This window comes from Mytilus galloprovincialis, chromosome 6, assembly GCF_965363235.1.
Source record: "Mytilus galloprovincialis chromosome 6, xbMytGall1.hap1.1, whole genome shotgun sequence".
Taxonomy (NCBI): Eukaryota; Metazoa; Mollusca; class Bivalvia; order Mytilida; family Mytilidae; genus Mytilus; species Mytilus galloprovincialis.
Genome location: NC_134843.1, coordinates 40,694,960 through 40,714,196, shown reverse-complemented (window position 1 = coordinate 40,714,196; position 19,237 = coordinate 40,694,960). Strand labels below are relative to the sequence as shown.

Here is a 19,237-nt window from a genome sequence, read left to right as displayed (position 1 = left end):
AGAAATATTTTTCTGTTAAAAATTACAAAGTAAGATTTCTCCGACGGGATAAAATATTATAAATCTAAATTGCTTGTTTTGGACATTAAAAACAAAGACAAGATTGTTGCCGGCATTGGAAATCGAAATTTGTTTTCAATCTTTCCGGTCATAGTTGTAGCTAAATGAAAGGGAGAGATTTTAAATTGGATATTATTCTTGGAGCAATTGTTTTTGTCATAAGTTAAATTTACAACAATCTAGTTTTAAACACCAAAATTTTGATTTTAATTCACAGTCGCAAAGTATTAATTTTATTAATATGTTTTGCCTTACAGCTAATTTCCTAATGCATGTAGGGTAAAACTTTGGTTGGCGTCCTTGCTTTGTTTGTATTAATGTTTATTTAATCTTTGTTATTAAGATAGACATCTTCATATATAAGTATGTAAACCTGTATATATGATATTTAAATTCAATTGGACGTTATCAAAATATACAAACAAAGCAAGCAGGCTAACCAAAGTTTTGATCTACACACAGTAGGAAATTAGCTGTAAGTTTCAGTGAGATCAGGCGAAATGTTTATCATTTCTCCTAAAGACAATTTGAAATGAAACAAATGACAAACGACAATGACCCTTTGTCATAATTTTTATTTTTTATTATAAGTTTTTGTCAAATAAGCAGTATAAATAAATTTTAACTTCATTGCAAGATCGGACATTATGTTACGAGAATCATTTAGTCATCAGTTACGTGCATACGTTGCCAGTATGTCAAAACTTCTAGGAATAATTGTTTATCGACGAGACCTTCTGAATAGTCAATTTTTTGAAAAATTTTGACATGAAAATTAGAAGAATCATATCATAAGGAACATGCGTACTAAGTTTTAAGTTGATAGGACTTCAACTTCATCAAAAACTTTATTCTGAAGCGATCTGTGTTAAATTTCCATTAGATAAATTAATTCCTCTTTTCTTGGGAGACGTATTTTTTTAGCGTACACCATTTTGGATTCCGTGAAAAACGCGAAATAGGACGTTATAGTTTGACGTTTTTTCATTGCTAGAAACAACGTCATAGAGCTTTTATGTCACTACCAAGTTGCGTTAGTTGATGCGCATAAACAATAGGTTGTTTGGTCTTTAAATAAGGCTTCACAAGGAAATTTTAATATCCTTTAAAGAACGATTAAACCAGAAGTCTTCACTTCAGTGTAGGCTATTTCTTAAATGGTAGCAGCTTGTGTGACAAATTCGAGAGGGTGTAAAGTAATTGGTACTCATTAAGCAAATCAACTAGTAAAAAATTGTTTAATGATTTAAAAAAAAAAGCTCCTACATAAAACAGTAAAACACATACATGTAATCCCTTCAATTAAGTTCTTATTAGAAATATAAATCCATGATTTACAATATTTAATTGACACTGACGTAAGATGTTATAGTAAAAACTAAGTTAAATAAGTAAAGTGTTCGAAAGGAGATCAAAATTCCTTCAAACAACGATCAAAACAAGGTCATCACTTCCTTGTTGGCTATTTATAGAACATTTAGAATGATGTCAAACTTGCCATGTCGAGAAAACTGATGACACGAGATTTGGATCTCATCATGTTGAACTCTTTATATGACGATATGCAGTCAGCATATCGCACCGGACATTCACTTGAAACAGCACTTATCCGTGTTCATCACGACATTACAAATGCTCTCGACAAAAAATCTGGTGTAGTATTGCTTATGGTGGATCTCTCAGCAGTGTTCGACGTGATCGATCAAGACATTCTATTCGATAGTCTACAGTATACGTTTGGTTTATCTGGAACAGCCTTGTCGTGGCTTCCTTCATACTTGAGTCAATGTGTCTTCATTGGGTCTTTTCTCCCCGATAATATGGTTCTGAAATATGGTGTTCCACAGGGTGCCTTCATGGGACCAAGACTTTATTCCATGTTTTAGTACCCGGTCATCTGTAAGAAGCATGGCATGGCATGGCATACCACTGTTATGCAGATGATACGCAAATTTAAAAAGTCATCAAACCATTAGATAACTGGGATGACATCTCCGAGCGCATATAAATTAAGCTTGTTAAGCCTTGCATTGACTTGTTCCTTCCTATCTTAGTGAACTCGTACATTTTTACAAAGCGGCACGATCGTTGCAATCTGAAAATACTGCTTTTAATTTTGAGATACCAAAAAAATGCACGGACCAAAATTTATGGTGAACGGAGGTTCGATGTGGCGGCCGGAACTATGTGAAATAGCCTCGAAATGAAAAATCACTGGAGCTATTTAAGGTGGTATGGGAGTCTAAAATAAAAATGATAGAATTTGTTCATACTTTGCCAAAACGTAGTATCTATTGATATATGTTGAAAAATATAATAAAAATGATAGGTCACCGTGCATTTTTTCAAGCTACAGGACGTGACAAAATAACACATTGTGTATGGATTATACAGGAAAAAACACCATTTTGTGATTAGAAACTAAACAAAATGATAGAATTGTTAAATACTTAAGGAAAAGATAGCTTTCAGACAATGCTTTGAGAATATCAAAAGAAAAGATAGGGTCACCGTACGTTTTTTCCGGCTAAAATACAAAATAGGAAAATTTCATGTAGAATCCTTCAGAAAATGCACTGTTTTAGAGTTACCTCCCCTTGAAATACCAATTTTAAAAAAATTAAAAACAACCAAAACTAATCAACATTTGCAAAAATATTAATATTTGTAAATTATATTCTTATAAATTGGTTCTTTTAAATGAAAATCACATTAAATATCTGCATTCCTGCATTCCATTTTGCTAACTTGATAGAAAATATGGACCTTTGGTTCTCTGTTTTTTACAATCCAAGATGGAGGAAGACACCCATACCACCTTAAGAAATGGCTAAAGACGCTTTTATTTAAAGTTGCATTTGTGGATTGCTAATAGTAAAAACTTGGAACTGTGATTGATTGCATTTGACTGATGTTGATTTGCTGTAATAATATTTTTGTACATTTCAGTTTGATTTGTTGTGTTTCTGTACATTTTGATATAACTTTTTATTTTGAGCCGATGTCTTTTAGTAACATAATTACCTTAATTAGTCTTAACTTTTTATACATGTAGTTGATTTGATGTTGTATGTTTTTAATGAATGGTAGTATAATCGACCGTGCAACAGCTGTCTAGCCAGTCAAGGTCGTTAAAACATCCATCATCATCATGTTTTTAAGGTTTATTTTTTACTTTGTAGTTTAGTGTATGTACGATGTGTATATCTTTTAACATGTAAATCACTTAGAGTTCTAACATCATTTGTTTTAATACAATTAGAGTAGCTGATTGCAAGGAGAAAAGCAGGTCTAATTTGTAGTCTTAAGGTAAGATCAAATTTAATGGGTTTGAAAGTAAACATAATGACATGCAAGTACCTTGAATAGGTCTGTGCTCATATTCGTATTTTTCACTTTTATTCTATTATTCCTCTGACTTTTGAAATCCATAAAACAATGACGTTAAACCCAAATATATTTTATAACTTCTTAAATTAATCCTACATTCACAAGGTCTTTCATCAGTTTTTTGTAATGTTTAAGTGTTTACTAGTATATATTATTATTAGTATGAACAGTTTTCATAAAGATAATTCATTGATAATCTAAATAGCAGTAGGAATTTAAAAAAGTGATACGAAAAATACCAAAGGGAGATTCTTCTAACTCATAAGTCAAAATAAATTGACAACGACATGACAAAAAAACAAAAACCGGTACATACATTACATCACAAAATAGAAAACTAAGCACTGAGTAATACTAAAGCTGAGTGTGATCTCAGGTGCTTAATTGTTTTTAAGTATTTTCCAAGAAAATATTAATATCATTTTCTTTAATAAATGTGATAAGTTTAAGATTACGACTAATGAGTTTGTATTGCCCTTGATATCTTCTACTTCTCAGGGTTTTAATCTATTTGATTGGATATGTTGATGCTCAAATAGTGAATGTTAGTTGCTGAGCGTATCACTTATATTAAGCAAATTACAATTAATGATGTATTCATGTCGCATCACATTTGAGATCATGTGATTATCTTGGATTATTACTTTTTACTTTTATAAGTATACTAGTATTCAAAATATATCTATGTAACAAATGTTGACTAAGTTTGTCAATCGAAGTGTCATAAATATAATAAATGTTAACGGGATGATAAATTATATAAATAGTGACATTTTCAAGATTTGATTAAGCAAACCCTTTGCTTTGTGTGTTTGTTTGCTGTGCATGTAGGGATTTTGTGTCGTGTAGAAAAACCCCATGTCCATTGTGTTTTCTATTAGTCAAAATTTGGTAACAAGAAAGCTACTGTAAAGATCAGTCAAAATAAATCTTAATTTACTTTTCAGAAGAAATATAAATCTATGTTTCACTATACATATGTTTTTATGAATACTGACGTAAGATGTTATAGTAAAGACTTACTCAAAAAAGAATTTGCAATGAGATCAATATCCCTTCAAACAACGATCAAAACAACGTAGTTAATAATTCCGTGAAGGCTATTTCTAGAATTGTACCAGCTTGTGGAACAAGCTCGAGAGGGTTAAAATGCGTTTGATACTCATTGAATTAACAAAACATTTTTTTTCATACTATTAGAATATTTGATTGCAAGTAGGAAAACAGGTATAATTTTAGCAAGGTAACATTTCGATGTGTTTAAAAGTAAACATAATGCCGTGTAAAATATTTAAACAGATCTTTGCACATATTCTTTATTTTTCACTTATATTTTGTTATTCTGGAGACTTTTCTCTTTACTATAAATTGAAGATACACCCAGATAAAAAACATTTAAATTAATTTACAAGTTTATAAACGTACTGTACACTTAGATTGGACTCTGTCATTGAAAGTAGTGTGTCGTTAGTCCATCTATCGGTAAACCAACATCGTAGATAGCGGGTAAAGTGGAGCTGACCCAGCACGTCCTTTCAGTTGTAATGACTAATGACTGAGACGTGACATATCCTGATGGAGATTAAATGATTAAGTCTAAATACCCTGATGGAAAACTTAGTCGATTCTTATATTGAGGGGTGTAACTTGTAAATTTGAGTCGTCTGCAACGGTCAAATGTTCTACCAGGATAAAAAATTTGAGTCGTCTGCAACTGTCAAATATTCCACCTGGATGGAAAATTTCTAAAATTTGACCTATTTGGTCAAACGAATATTTCTGTTTTTCATATTGTTGATAATAAGAAATACATCTTTAAACGTTAACCTTAAGTTCATTTATCAGTTGTTAATTGTTTAAGTGTTTATACATTATTCTTATGAAAAAATATTGATAATTTTAGATAAAAATTTAAAAAGCAATAGCAATATCAAGTTTCAATTGTTTTATTAATAAAAGAATACCAACATTATCAATTGACCAATCTTTAAGTCAAAATAATTTGTCAGAATTCGACTTATGAGTTTTGAATATCCTTTGGTACGTATAATCTATTTCTTTTTTCATTGTTATTAGTAGTTAATTAATACAATGCATTTGTTCCTTTACGTCTTATAACCGATCTTAAGTGCTGGTTGTTTGTACATCATAGAAAAACATCGGATAGAGCCGAAACTACAGCACAAAGATAAGCGTCTGGACCAATTTCAAATGGGTTCACAATATTTGCTTACTAAACTACAAAATATCACTGTGCTTTATTTCAGTCAATAAGTTGCAATGGGTTTTCAAGTTCTATTGTTTGTGCTGTTAACAGGCAGTGCTGTTAATTCCTATTACCAAGGTAGGTTCTGTATGCAAATCTCTAATAGTAAAGTATGAACTTCAAAAAATAAAAAATAAAAAGATGTATCGCGATTGAAACTGTCTACCAAAGATCGACGGGATATAGATCTAAGCAACTATAGATCATCAAACGACCTTGAACACTGAGCAAAACCAATTCCTTTAAGTGAGTATCGCTTTGAAGTTTATTCAAACATAATTGTTTAGTATTTATGTGAATTGACCAAATATTGCATACCTTCAATAACATATGTAACATTTTTATTTTCTGTAATCTGATGTTGATACCCTGTATCTGTGAAACTGATCATCGACAAGGTGTCCCCTTTAAAAAGTCTTACCAAAATTATATTTCGTGTTAAAAGCCTCTATTTGACATTAAAGAAGTGAGTTTGATAACCAGTATTTTTTTAAGCGAGTTAGTAATTCTTAGCAAGTTTTTGATGTACAATTGTGCTAATAGTTTGTTTTGAGACTGAGTCCTGGTTATCTACTTTTGTATAACAGTAAAAGTATGCCTCTGTCTAGTTTTCACATTGTTCTAAGTTTTTAACATTTTATCTACAAGGTATTGTATACGTTCCGACATATTTTTGTTTGGACGTGCAATCAATTAACCATTTCAGTTGAAACGAGTAGACAAACTCAAACGCACAAAAAAGCATTACTACTGTTATAAGTCTGTTCGTTTGTTTTTGTTTTATAAGTTGTATCGATATTGATGAGTTGTGTTATGAAAACCTACTGATATCCCTTCAACCTGATACTAGGTTTCTTTTTTCATAGCCAAGCCTACACGATGCTTATTTCCGTGTGAATTTAGGGAAAACATACCAATCGTGAATGAGCTTAGTAGTATATGGTTTATAAATTCTCAATCCTTTGGTACATATACCAACTTATCACGACCAATAGGAGAGCAGACATCAACATCTGAATGTATCATGAGACAGGGGCCTTTCTTTATACTCTGGTAAGATTGCACGAAAAACAAAAAACATTGAGGCAAAAGGTCCCATCTGGATCATCTGATTTAAATCTTGGACTTTTAGTAAAGTTTGTGCTGTACAGTCTACTTTCTATGTAAATATAAATAGATGTGGCACGATTGCAAATGCAGACCACTATACACAATAGTTCACATGGGGACTGGATGTAAGCAATTAAAGGCAACCGTACGGCATTCAACAATAAGAAAACCTATACTGTATAGTCGGCTATAAAAGGTCCAACATGGGAAACATGCACAAATTCAATTCAGAAAACTAATTAAATGAAAAATAGATATAACAAACACGAACTAGCGACAACCACTAAACTACAATCTCCTGACTTGGGGCAGGCACACAAAGAACGTTTTTTATTTGTTATTGATGATAGTTCTGTCATTGTTGATAGATCTGTCAGCGTTTTATAAGAGACAATAGACATTTAGTTTTAGTTTTAACTTATAACCCTTCAAACATGTAAACAAGTAAAAACTGCAACTCTGAACAAGCCATTTATAGTATGTCATTTGAACGAGACTTGTTTATTTTTGACAAACTCTAGATTTAATTTTTATCATAATCGAAAACTATTGAAAAGCAGTTATCAATTTATTTGTGTTTCAAATAAAAAATCTTGCAAAAAGAAATAACACCTTCTGTAAAAAAACGAAGTTTAAATCTTGTAAAAGGTAATCAATCATGAAATAAATTTCTGTAACCTTAATTATTTTATTAAGTTATATCTATACTATTTACTCATACGAATGAAATAGCGAGTTAAACATCATATAACGCAAGTATACTGACGCTTTTTGACACATTTTTATATTACTTGCAACTAATCATTTCTTACTGGAACTGTTCACAAAATTTTATACGAAACACAGTAAGGCCGGAGAAAGAAAACAAAACTCGACCAGAAGACATATGGGACCGTATATGAAAGAAATAAATCGAACCGTCTAAAGACACATGGTGTATCGTCAATATGAGAAACAAATAGGCCAGTCCTATATTATTGAATTGTGTATAATTTCTGGTGTTGTACACTATTATTTAGGTGGTATATTGGATTTAAAAAAAAATATATATCTGAAGACACAACTTGGACCATGAACAGAAACAATTCAGTCCATTTTGTCATCAATTCTGATAAAACTGAATTATACTTATAAGAAACAAAAAAGAAATATGACAATTGAAAACAACCACTGTAAAACAGGCACATCTTTTTTTGTGATCACAACCAATCGAATAAGTCAGGCGCATCCACTGATTTTGACAGTTTAGTCCTAATTGTGCTCATTGACCATTGCCATTTAAAAAAAATCTTTTATCATTGTGCTCCAATGCATAAACATCAAATAATGCGATCAAATGTTGTATGATCTAAATCTACAGACACACACACATTTTGAAATGTTCTTTTATGTTAAAATACATGTAGCTGTAGAACACGACTTTAATTAATTTGTTTTTTTCTGATAGAGAATTTGGACTATATTTTTGTTTCAAGTTTATGGCCCTTACTGATACAGACTGGGTCGAATACTTCAGCGCAGGTAAAGTTTATTTCTTTCATACAACATAATATTGAATAGAAGCGGTGATTTCGTTACAGAATTATTATCAGACTGTTACATTTCGCAGATGGTTATTGGCTACAAATAAAATATGAGATTCTAATAATAAAAAGTTCTTATTGTGCATGCAATTCTAAATAGCATATAACATTTTATTGAATATATGTCTCGTTACTTATACAAGTACATTTAGTATATGCTTTCAGAGCTGTTGATTTTTTATTGATATTTGTAGTTTTAAAAACTATTCTGATATAGTAAAAAAAAATAGAATTTGTTTAAGTATTGTGCTCGTGACTGATTGGATTTGAGAAACGGATAATACATGCATAGTGTAAAAATTGGTGTCAATCTTTATTTTAAACACAATCTTCAGTCTCTATGTATTCAATAGGTTTTCTAAATTAAATAATAACTAAACTATCCGAAATTATTATTATTACTAATAATGAATGCAAAGAATATAAGTACAATATATTTGACGGTTGTATGTAATTTTGAGCAAGTATTATTTACCTATTGTATTCTGTCAGGATCAGTTCAAATTCAATCAATATCCTGTTTTCAACGGGAAAACCCCTTTTTATAAACCGAATCACACAATAACGTTGCGTGCACGAAAATATATCGTTACAGTTCAAGGTTAATCATGTGAATCACTGTCAGTACGTACATAACTATTGGATTAAGTAGAAAGTAAGCACGACACCGATTCAACAACATAAAGCATGTAAATACAAGTAACTAAAGAAATGTAAGGTTCATAAACAACTAGAAAACAAAGATGTTATTCGAACGCAATATGTTGGCGAAATTTCGTAACGCTTAATCGGCAACTGTCAATTTTACCGTGAACGACGTTGTGTTAACACAAAAAGGTATTGCCGCGTTATTAATAGTTCATAACACTTAGCATAAGACGCACAAGATACTTTACTTTAATGAATTCATTCGATACATTATTTTTTTATCCCTTTAAAAAAATCTTCATCCATCTTATCAATGAAGAAATTTGAAATTTTAGATATTTTGATACGAACAAACACCATGTATAGTTATAAGATACGGTATTATGTCGGTCACAACTTGTTTTTAAAAACCTAGGCGTTCAATTTACTTGAATAGCAATGTATAAGCTATATAAGATGCTTATTGTGACAGCATTACAATTTGTATGGCACTTTATAAACTTATGTAATATAATAATTTATCAGAGACAAGTTGTATAGATAGAGGAAACAACTAGTTAGTTATTTTTGTTATAATCATGAAGCTCATATGGTATATCATGATATAGTTATTGTCTATCTTAACTCTATACGTTATAACTACTGTAAACCAACTTATTTTCGCGGATATTTTATTTCGCGTTTTACCCTTTCTTGACCACTTCGCGGCTATTTAACTTCGCTATTTTCGGATTTACTTGATGAAGTTTAATAAGGAACGATCAAAGTTTTATATATTCGCGACGACTTGTATTCGCGTTATTTTTCTACTCGCGAAGATCGCGAAAATAAGTTGGTTTACAGTATTTATTTGGACACGTTTACCCGTTTATCGACGCTTATAGTCTCGCTCCTTATCAATTCTCTCGGTTTTTGTTTGTAATCTTGATTTGTCGACATATGATTTGGACATAGGTAGACTACTGTTGCTTTTGTTTCCACTGTTTGTTTTGTTTTGTTTTATAATTGTTTTCTAGAGTCTTTTCTAGACGATACGGGCGTCTGGCATAAACAAAGTTTTTTTAGTGTATAAAAAGTAAGATCACAAAAATACTAAACTTAGAGGAAAATCAATTCGGAAAGTCCATAATCAAAGTTTTTACACAGACTTTGTAGATTGGACAAAACAGATTAAATATATAAGAAATATGATTTGACTATTATATTAGTAAGTATAAAGCACCCGTCAAAAATACATGATCTCAAAGCAATACATTAATTATTTTGGCAAAGTGGGAGAACATCAAAATATCCAGATATATTATATAAAAGAGGACAGCACAGCATATGGATAAGCAGACTAACATGGTGCACGTATAAAGCCATAAGTTAATTTATCAAATAGAAACTTTGATTTTACAGGAAGCGAGACTCTATTACCATTTTGTGAGATGTGTGATGGTTCAAAATTTTCAGGACCAGGTTATTTTTCAGGTAAAAATTATTGATATTGCTCTACTGCTAACTATGAAAAACTTATTTACAATGATTACAAATAAGTTGTATAAGAATCTTACCTTATAAAGATATTAATAGTTTTGAAACATTTAAAATTAATTTCAAGTATCATTTTCTTTCATTTTATTACCATTACAAAACACTTCAGTGCTATATTAATGCCCTACTTCTTATATGAGTTATCGTTTCTATCCAAATAACTGTTAACACCATAGTTTATTTTAAAGTTCTTATCATTGACTGTGTCGAATCCCCCTCATTCACACCAGAATTCAAAAACTGCGAAGGGGAAAGGAAACATGATGTTACTTACCAGCAGATAGACAAGAGATTGTATATGAAACTGAAAGTATTTGAAATATCTCACAAAAGAACTAAACATTCACAGCACAATTTTTAGTGCTTAAGGTGGTACCTAACACCTGAACTAAAATTAATTTCGCTCGTTTAATTTTCTTTAAATTTTGACAAAGTATTCAGTTTGACCCTTTGACAAAAATTTCAAAATTTCAAAAACTTTGAACCAACCGTTTAATCAGAAAAATTACACTGGTTATATAGCAGTTCGACAAAAACTTATTTTGATCATTGAGAAGCTTAATATTCCCTTAACAACACAACGTCATTAAAACGTTCTGCTGATTTTACAGAGTTATCTCCCTGTAGTGTTAGGTACCACCTTAACGTCTTTTTATTGAGCATCAATGTAATACTTTTTACTTTAGGTATGAATGCATTTAACATTTTGATTGAATCATTCTATTTTAACATTACAGCTCGAAGTGAGTATAATATTTTCATATAAGTTAAATTAGTAATTAGAGTAAACGCAATTCAAAAACCCTATTTAACTTGTATTTGCTCCAATGTTTTATCTTCGGATTTTTATAGGAAAATAATAGCAAGCGTACAATTTCGATGCAGTGAAGCGTTTCCATTTGACGAACGCAACACTTTCTTCATATTTAAATACCAGCAGACTCTTTCGAATAAATGTCAATAATTCGTTGTTGTGTACGAATCGACAAAGAACTGTGTGTAGGTTTCAATTTGCTTCGTTATGCTTTGGCAGATGGACAAAGAACTGTGTGTAGGTTTCAATTTGCTTCGTTATGCTTTGGCAGATGGACAAAGAACTGTTTGTAGGTTTCAATTTGCTTCGTTATGCTTTATATAGCAGAAATATACATAAACACGCAACCACGTCATGGTCGGAATTTGGAAGTCTAAAATTATCTAAAGCAGTTTGATGCTGCCTGCACGTTAAGAAAACTTGCATACACGTTCCGAGAGATCCATGTGTAGCATGTTGCCAGTTGGGTCTTTGTAGATTGGACAAAACAGATTAAATATATAAGAAATATGATTTGACTTTAATATTAGTAAGTGAAAAGTACCCATCAAAAATACATGATCTCAAAGCAATACATACATAAGTCAACATACCACCGTCATTGAAAGACAAGTGTCCCGTTTTGTGTCTACAAATTGCATTCAATTGATAGCGACATTGGGTCAATTTTAATAAGGTTGAATAAATTGATGCTCATAATGCATGCAAAGCAAGAGCTGCTTACCCTATGGACCCTCTCCTCACCATTTAATTTGAATTGATAGGTACTTGACTTTCAATAACCTCGGTATACTCTGTATTCTACTAAGCAAAAATTAATTTACTCACTCAAATTTTTATAAAGCATCAACCACATTATAATGAAAAATACCATTTGTATACATATTACAATAAGGCTATTACCTCTTGATAACAGTGTGATTTTTTAATACTTGTAGATCAACCGTTGATGCGTGATAGATCTCGACCAATTGGTTGCAATTTACCGTCGATATGCCCAAAACGTAACAACAAACAAGTGTGTTGTCCAAATTCTGAGCCATTTGATAGTGGAAGAAACTGCAGAGTACAAACCTCAACCGGAAGTTACAGGTATAACAGACCTCAGCGGTATGGTAAACCTAGTCCACATGGTTACTCTGGATATAGGAAATTTGGAGGTTAATGCACGAATTATGAAATAAAGAAATACAAACATGTCAAACACATGTGTTTTTTCGTCATCTTGTTAACTCCCCTGGTCCAAATGACTTTGTGAGTTATTCATCCCTTTGAGGCCATAAAAAATCGATAACTTTTAACAATTGCAAATAAACAAAACTACTCTTCTAAAACTGCTATATAAAGAATAAAAAAAAGCCATACCGCATACATAGTCAAGCTATACAAGGCCCGAAAAGACAAATGTAAAACAGTTTTTTAAACGAGAAAACTAGAGACCTAATTTTTGTAAGAATATTGATAGAAAACGAAAAATGTGGTATACAGCAACAAAGGACAACAGGCTCTAAACTTGGTACAGGAACATACAGAGTGAGGCGGGGTACAATAGTAGGAAGGCGCCAATCCTGCTACTAATCTGGGACAAAGGTGTTACAATAAAACACAATATCAAATTTTAAAAATCTGGTGGAAAGGGCTTAACTCATTACCTCGATACAAAGCAGAACTATTTCTAACAAAACACTGACCGGATGTACTCATACATCTCCACAACAAATAAAATAAATTTTGACCCAAGTCCGTTGGAGATTTTTTGTTTATTTTTTTTCCCGATGATCCATATTGGTTACAACCATAGTCATCAAGGCTAACATTATTGTAGGGGTAAAATAGAGGTACGGTCTATATTTTGAAACTGGTATAGATAAATAAATTTGATATCACAGGTATACATGTTCAAAGTACATTATTCTACCAACTATATACTAAAATGAGGAGATGTGTGATTATTACCAATGAGACAATTTTCCGAATCACCAGAGTTCAAAAGTGGACATATGCAATTATACGGCGTATAGAAAATGAGAAAAAGACTTACCGTTTAGTCGTATATAAAACGACCAGACATGAATAAATGTGACCCAATTCAAATAAGAAAACTAAGGGCATAAATAATAAAAAAGTAATTTACCAAAAAAAAAAAAAAAAGAAAAAAACCGTGAGGAACGAATCGACGACAGCTACTGAATTACAGTGTCCTAATGAGAACAGGCAATACGGAAAGTCCCTAATCAATTGGCAAAATTAATAAACATCAAACGAATGTATAACCACTGTTATATTCCTGACTTGGTACATGCATTTTCTTATGTAGAAACTGGTGGTATGAACTTGGTTTTGTAGCTAGCAAAACCTCTCACTTGTATGGAAGTCGCATCAAATACCTTTTCTTATACAAGATATACCTGAGTATGTAAATTCTATATTGACAAAAATCGCACGTTTGTGTATTTTCATTCCATAATTCACATATGACAATGACGGGTGCCACTTGTAGAGCGGGATCTACTTACACTTCCAGAGCACCTGATATACCCCAGTTTGTGGTGGGGACCGTGTTGCTGGGTCTTATGTTTTCTATGTTGTGTTTTGGGTACTGTTGTTTACATGTATCTGTTGGTCTTTCTCTTTTTTAAACAGTTCACATAAAACAAAATATATGGTATGATTGCCAATGAGACTGACAACTCTTCATAGGAGACAAAATGGACACAGAAATTATGTTTGTTATCGACTTGTGATTTGGAATGTCCCTATGGTATCTTTATTTTCTCTTCTTTCATAAACTATTTGATAGTCCATACTTTCAAATATTTTTATCAAGGTAATTACTTTTGCAATACAATTTTATTAGTTATTTAATTTTGTTTTGGACAAAAATGACGTCGTTGATTGCGCGTTGCTTGGACTTTTTTCGCATGATAAAATATAACTCTAAAATAATTGATAATAATAATCGAGTCTGTCGTTAGTTTCTAAGTTATTTATAAATCAAAACAAATAGTTTGCTGAACAATCTTTATGCAAATTTTAATTTTATACATAACTTAAACATAACAAATATAAAGAACAGGTTTGAGTTCTACTTCGTCATCTGTCAATAGTTGGTGTATGTTAATATATTTACAATTGCCAAACATTATGCATAAATTATATGCTCGGACATTTTATCACAAGGTTCCTTAATTTTGATTACTGTGAATTAGATATTAACACATTAATAAAGAAACAAAGAACATTCCTTATCATGCATCATGTTTATGCGACTATTTTTTTTTAAGTGGTATATTTGGATTTCTTCCAAACTTCGGTATAATAAAACATATATTGACTAGTTATGAAAGTATATCAAGTTTGTCGTACTTTCAGACAAGTTTGCATGTATATGATTTCCATATTCATGTTTTCTTTTTTTAAGTATAGTACCAGCTTGTGTGTCAAGATCACAAAATAATGTTATGTATAGGATTGACATTAAGCAATTAATATTATTTAAATAACGACATGTAAAATACCCTTACGTTTAACTTATCGGATATTCCACATTGGGTTTGCAAGTACTTTGGCCTTAATCATTACTGGAAAACTAGCAGTCGTCGAAATTCATAATGCGTAATGATTGATCAACAGGGTTACAAACGTATTCCGCAATGACAAATAATACAAATTTAAATTAGTTCTAAAGGTGATATTTTCAGCCAAAAAAAAGTTACCGATAAACAGAATAATAGGTACTTTTTATACTTACTATTTCACGCGGTATATCTTAACTCGCCTGTTCTATATCATGGAAAAGATTTGGAACTCGAAAATATTAGGCAATGACAACCCGTAATAGTGCAGCAACGTAACGCTTAAAATTATTAATAGAATGCACACAACTTCATCCACAAAACCAAATAATTACATAACCTTTTCGACAAATAAACATATCTTACTTAATTCTAAATTTCATTTCATATTCTCAAACAACAAACTTTGTAAAGAAAAATTACAAATATAAGAATAATGGCATTTGGTTTGAGATATTGACTTAATCAACTTCAATATCATCCTGCCCTAGCTGACTCGCTAGATATTTTTGCTGATACAGTCAGTATCAAAAACATTATCTATACATATGTATCAACATAACTTTGAAATAAAAAAAATCTAAACCAACATACTAATAAACTTAATTAACAAAGCCGACAACAATTTTTTTTGTGCTAGTATGTTGACAGTGAATATATAATCTAGTGCAATATACATGGTATAGTAAAAGAGGGGCGAAAGATACCAGCGCGACAGTCAAACTGATAAATCGAAAATAAACTGACAACGCCATGGCTAAAAATGAAAAAGACAAACAGACAAACAACCGTACACATGACACAATAAAGAAAGCTAAAGAATAAGCAACACGAACCACACCAAGAACTAGGTTGCGATCTCAGGTGCTCCGGAAGGAAAACATTATGATATATTCACTTTTTAAAAAAATACAAATTAAGTGAAACATAAAAAGTAAGTGAATAAATCCCCCTGACGTAATATGATAAAGTATATGTGTGTGCCAGTATTCTTAAATAAAAGTTAGCTTGTAGATCATATACAAGTAAAAAGTATAATCACGAATATTCTTAACTCAGAGAAATGTTCAAAACGGAAAGTCCCTAATCAAATGACAAAATCAAAAACTCAAAAACATCAAACGAATGGATAACAACTGTCATGTTCCTGACTTGGTACAGGCAATTTATTAGGTAGAAAATGGTGGTTTAAACGTGGTTGTGTAGCTTGCACAACCTCTCACTTGTACGACATCGAATCAAATACCTTTTCTTATACATGGTTTACCTGAGTATATTGATTCTTTGTTGACAAAAATCGCACATTTGTGTATTTTCACTCCATAATTCACCTATGACAATGACAGGTGCCACTTGTAGAGCAGGCTCTTCTTACACTTCCAAAGCACCTGATATACCCCCAGTTTTTGGTGAGGTTCGTGTTGCTGGGTCTAATGTTTTCTATGTTGTTTTTTGTGTACTGTTGTTTACACGTATCTCTTGGGTATTCTCTTTTTTTTTAGACAGTTAATATAAAACAAAAGATGTGGTACGATTGCCAATGAGACAACTCTTCACAAGACACAAAATGACAAAGACATTATGTTTGTTTTCGACTTGTGATTTGAAATGTCCCTATGATATCTCTATTTCCTCTTCTTCCATAGGCTATTTGATAGTCAATAGTTTCAAATATTTTAATCAAGGTATATACTTACGAAATCATATTTTATTAGCTATTTCATTTTTTTTATTGGACAAAAATGACGTCGTTGATTGTGCGTTGCTTGCCTTTTTTCGCATGATCAAACACTAAAATAATTGATTATAATAATCAGGTCTGTCGTCAGTTTCTAAGTAATTTTATCAATCAAAACAAATACGTTGCTGAACAATCTTCATGAAAATTTTAATTTTGTATATAACTTAAACATAACAAATGTAATTAACATGTTTGCGTTCTACTTCGTCATCTGTCAATAGTTGGTGTACGTTAATATATTTACAATTGCCAAACATTATACATAAATTAAATGCTCGGCCATCTTATCACACGGTTCCTTGATTTTGATTACTGCGAATTAGATATTAACACATTAATAAAGAAACAAAAAACATTTCATCTCATGCATCATGTTAATGCGACTATCTTATTTAAAAAAAAAATATATTTGGATTTCTTCCATCCTTCGGTATAATAAAACATATATTGACTAGTTACGAAAGTATAGCAAGTTTGCCATACTTTCGGACCAATATGCATGTATATGATTTTCATCTTCATGTTTTCTTTTTTTTTAGAATAGTACCAGCTTGCGTGACAAGTTCACAAAAAAATGTAAAATACAATTGACATTATAATTTCATTTCATATTCTCAAACAACAAACTTTGTTAATAAAAATTTACCAATATAAGAATAATGGCATTTTATTTGAGAAACTGACTTAATCAACTCAAATATCAGGCTGCCTTGGCTAGCTCACTAGATATTATTGCTAATGCAGTCAGTATCAAAAATATTATCTATACATATGTATCAACATAATTTTAAAATAAAAAAAATCTAAACTAAAATACAAATAAACTAAACAAGCTGACAACAAAAATATTTTGTAATATGTTGATTCTGAAATATAATCTTGTGCAGTATACATGGTATAGTAAAACATGATGATATATTCACTTTTAAAAAAAGTACAAATTAAGTGAAAAATAAAAAGTAAGTTAATAAATCACACTGACGTAATATGATGTGTATTCTTAAATAAAAGTTAGTTTGTAGATCATAACAAGTAAAAAGTAAAATCACTAAAAAAACTAAACTCAGAGGAACATGAACATTCAAAACGGAAAGTCCCTAATCAAATGGCAAAATCAAAAGCTCAAAAACATCAAACGAATGGATTAAAACTGTTATATTTCTGACTTGGTACATGCATTTTCCTATGTAGAAAATGGTGGATTGAACCTGGTTTTATAGCTAGCGACACCTCTCACTTGTATGACAGTCGCATGAAATAACTTTTCTAATACAAGGTATACATACATGAGTATGTTAGTACTTCTGGCGTATTAAATTTTAAACCTGGTGCCTTTTGGGTACTGTTGTTAACATGTATCTGTTGGTCTTTCTATTTTTAGACAGTTTCTATATAACAAAAGATGTGGTACGATTGTCAATGAGACAACTCTTCATAGGAGACAAAATGACACAGAAATTATGTTTGTTATCGACTTGTGATTTGGAATGTCCCTATGGTATCTTTATTATCTCTTCTTCCATGGACTAATTGATAGTCAATAGTTTCAAATATTTTTATCAAGGTAAATACTTTTGCAATCATATTTTATTTGTTATTTCCTTTTTTTTTCATTGGACAAAAATGACGTCGTTGATAACGCGTTGCTTGGACTTTTTCGCATGATAAAATATTACAATAAAATAATTGATTATAATAATCAAGTCTGTCGTCAGTTTCTAAGTAATTTTATCAATCAAAACAAATACTTTGCTGAACAATCTACATGAAAATTTTAATTTTGTATATAACTTAAACACAACAAATGTGAAGAACAGGTTTGAGTTCTACTTCGTCATCTGTCAATAGTTGGTGTATATTTGTACAATTACCAAACATTATACATAAATTATATGCTCGGACATTTTATCACAAGGTTCCTTGATTTTGATTACTGTGAATTAGATATTAACTCATGATATAGAAACAAAAACATTCCTTCTCGTGCATCATGTTAGTGCGACTATTTTTTTAACTGGTATATTAAGATTTCTTCCAAACTTCGGTATAATAAGCATATATTGACTAGTTATGAAAGTATGGCAAGTTTGTCGTACTTTCGGACAAGTTTGCATGTATATGATTTCCATATTCATGTTTTCTTTTTTTTTAATAGTACCAGCTTGTGTGACAAGTTCACAAAAAAAAATGTAAAGTACTATTGATATTATAATGGATTATTATACTTCCTGTAAGAATGTTCTTCTATAGAAAAATTGCTCTATTTTTGCATAGTTTTTTAAAGAAATATATAGCGTTAACTGCACTATGCGAAAATAGTAGGCCTTGCTGTTGCAACAGACTATTGATTGTCATGTCAATCATTGTCAATTTCACGTGCAAAGGCGGAGCTTAGTTGCTTTGACAGACAAGTGGGTTGGATTTATGAGCATAGCAATTAATAAACTATTACAATTGAACAATCAGGGGAAAATAGAAGATATATTCATTTTCTGTATCTGTATCTGTATGTTA

The 19,237-nt window shown here is 31.0% G+C and overlaps 1 long non-coding RNA gene across 1 annotated transcript; it reads left to right on the top strand.

The window, feature by feature from the left end:
- The first annotated feature begins 3,193 nt into the window (after positions 1-3,193).
- LOC143078143 (uncharacterized) lies at positions 3,194-12,605 on the top strand. The gene is made up of 6 exons (XR_012979072.1): positions 3,194-3,369; positions 5,718-5,794; positions 6,583-6,769; positions 8,274-8,347; positions 10,459-10,530; positions 12,346-12,605. It is a non-coding gene; the product is annotated as an uncharacterized LOC143078143 (long non-coding RNA).
- Positions 12,606-19,237: the final 6,632 nt, after the last annotated feature.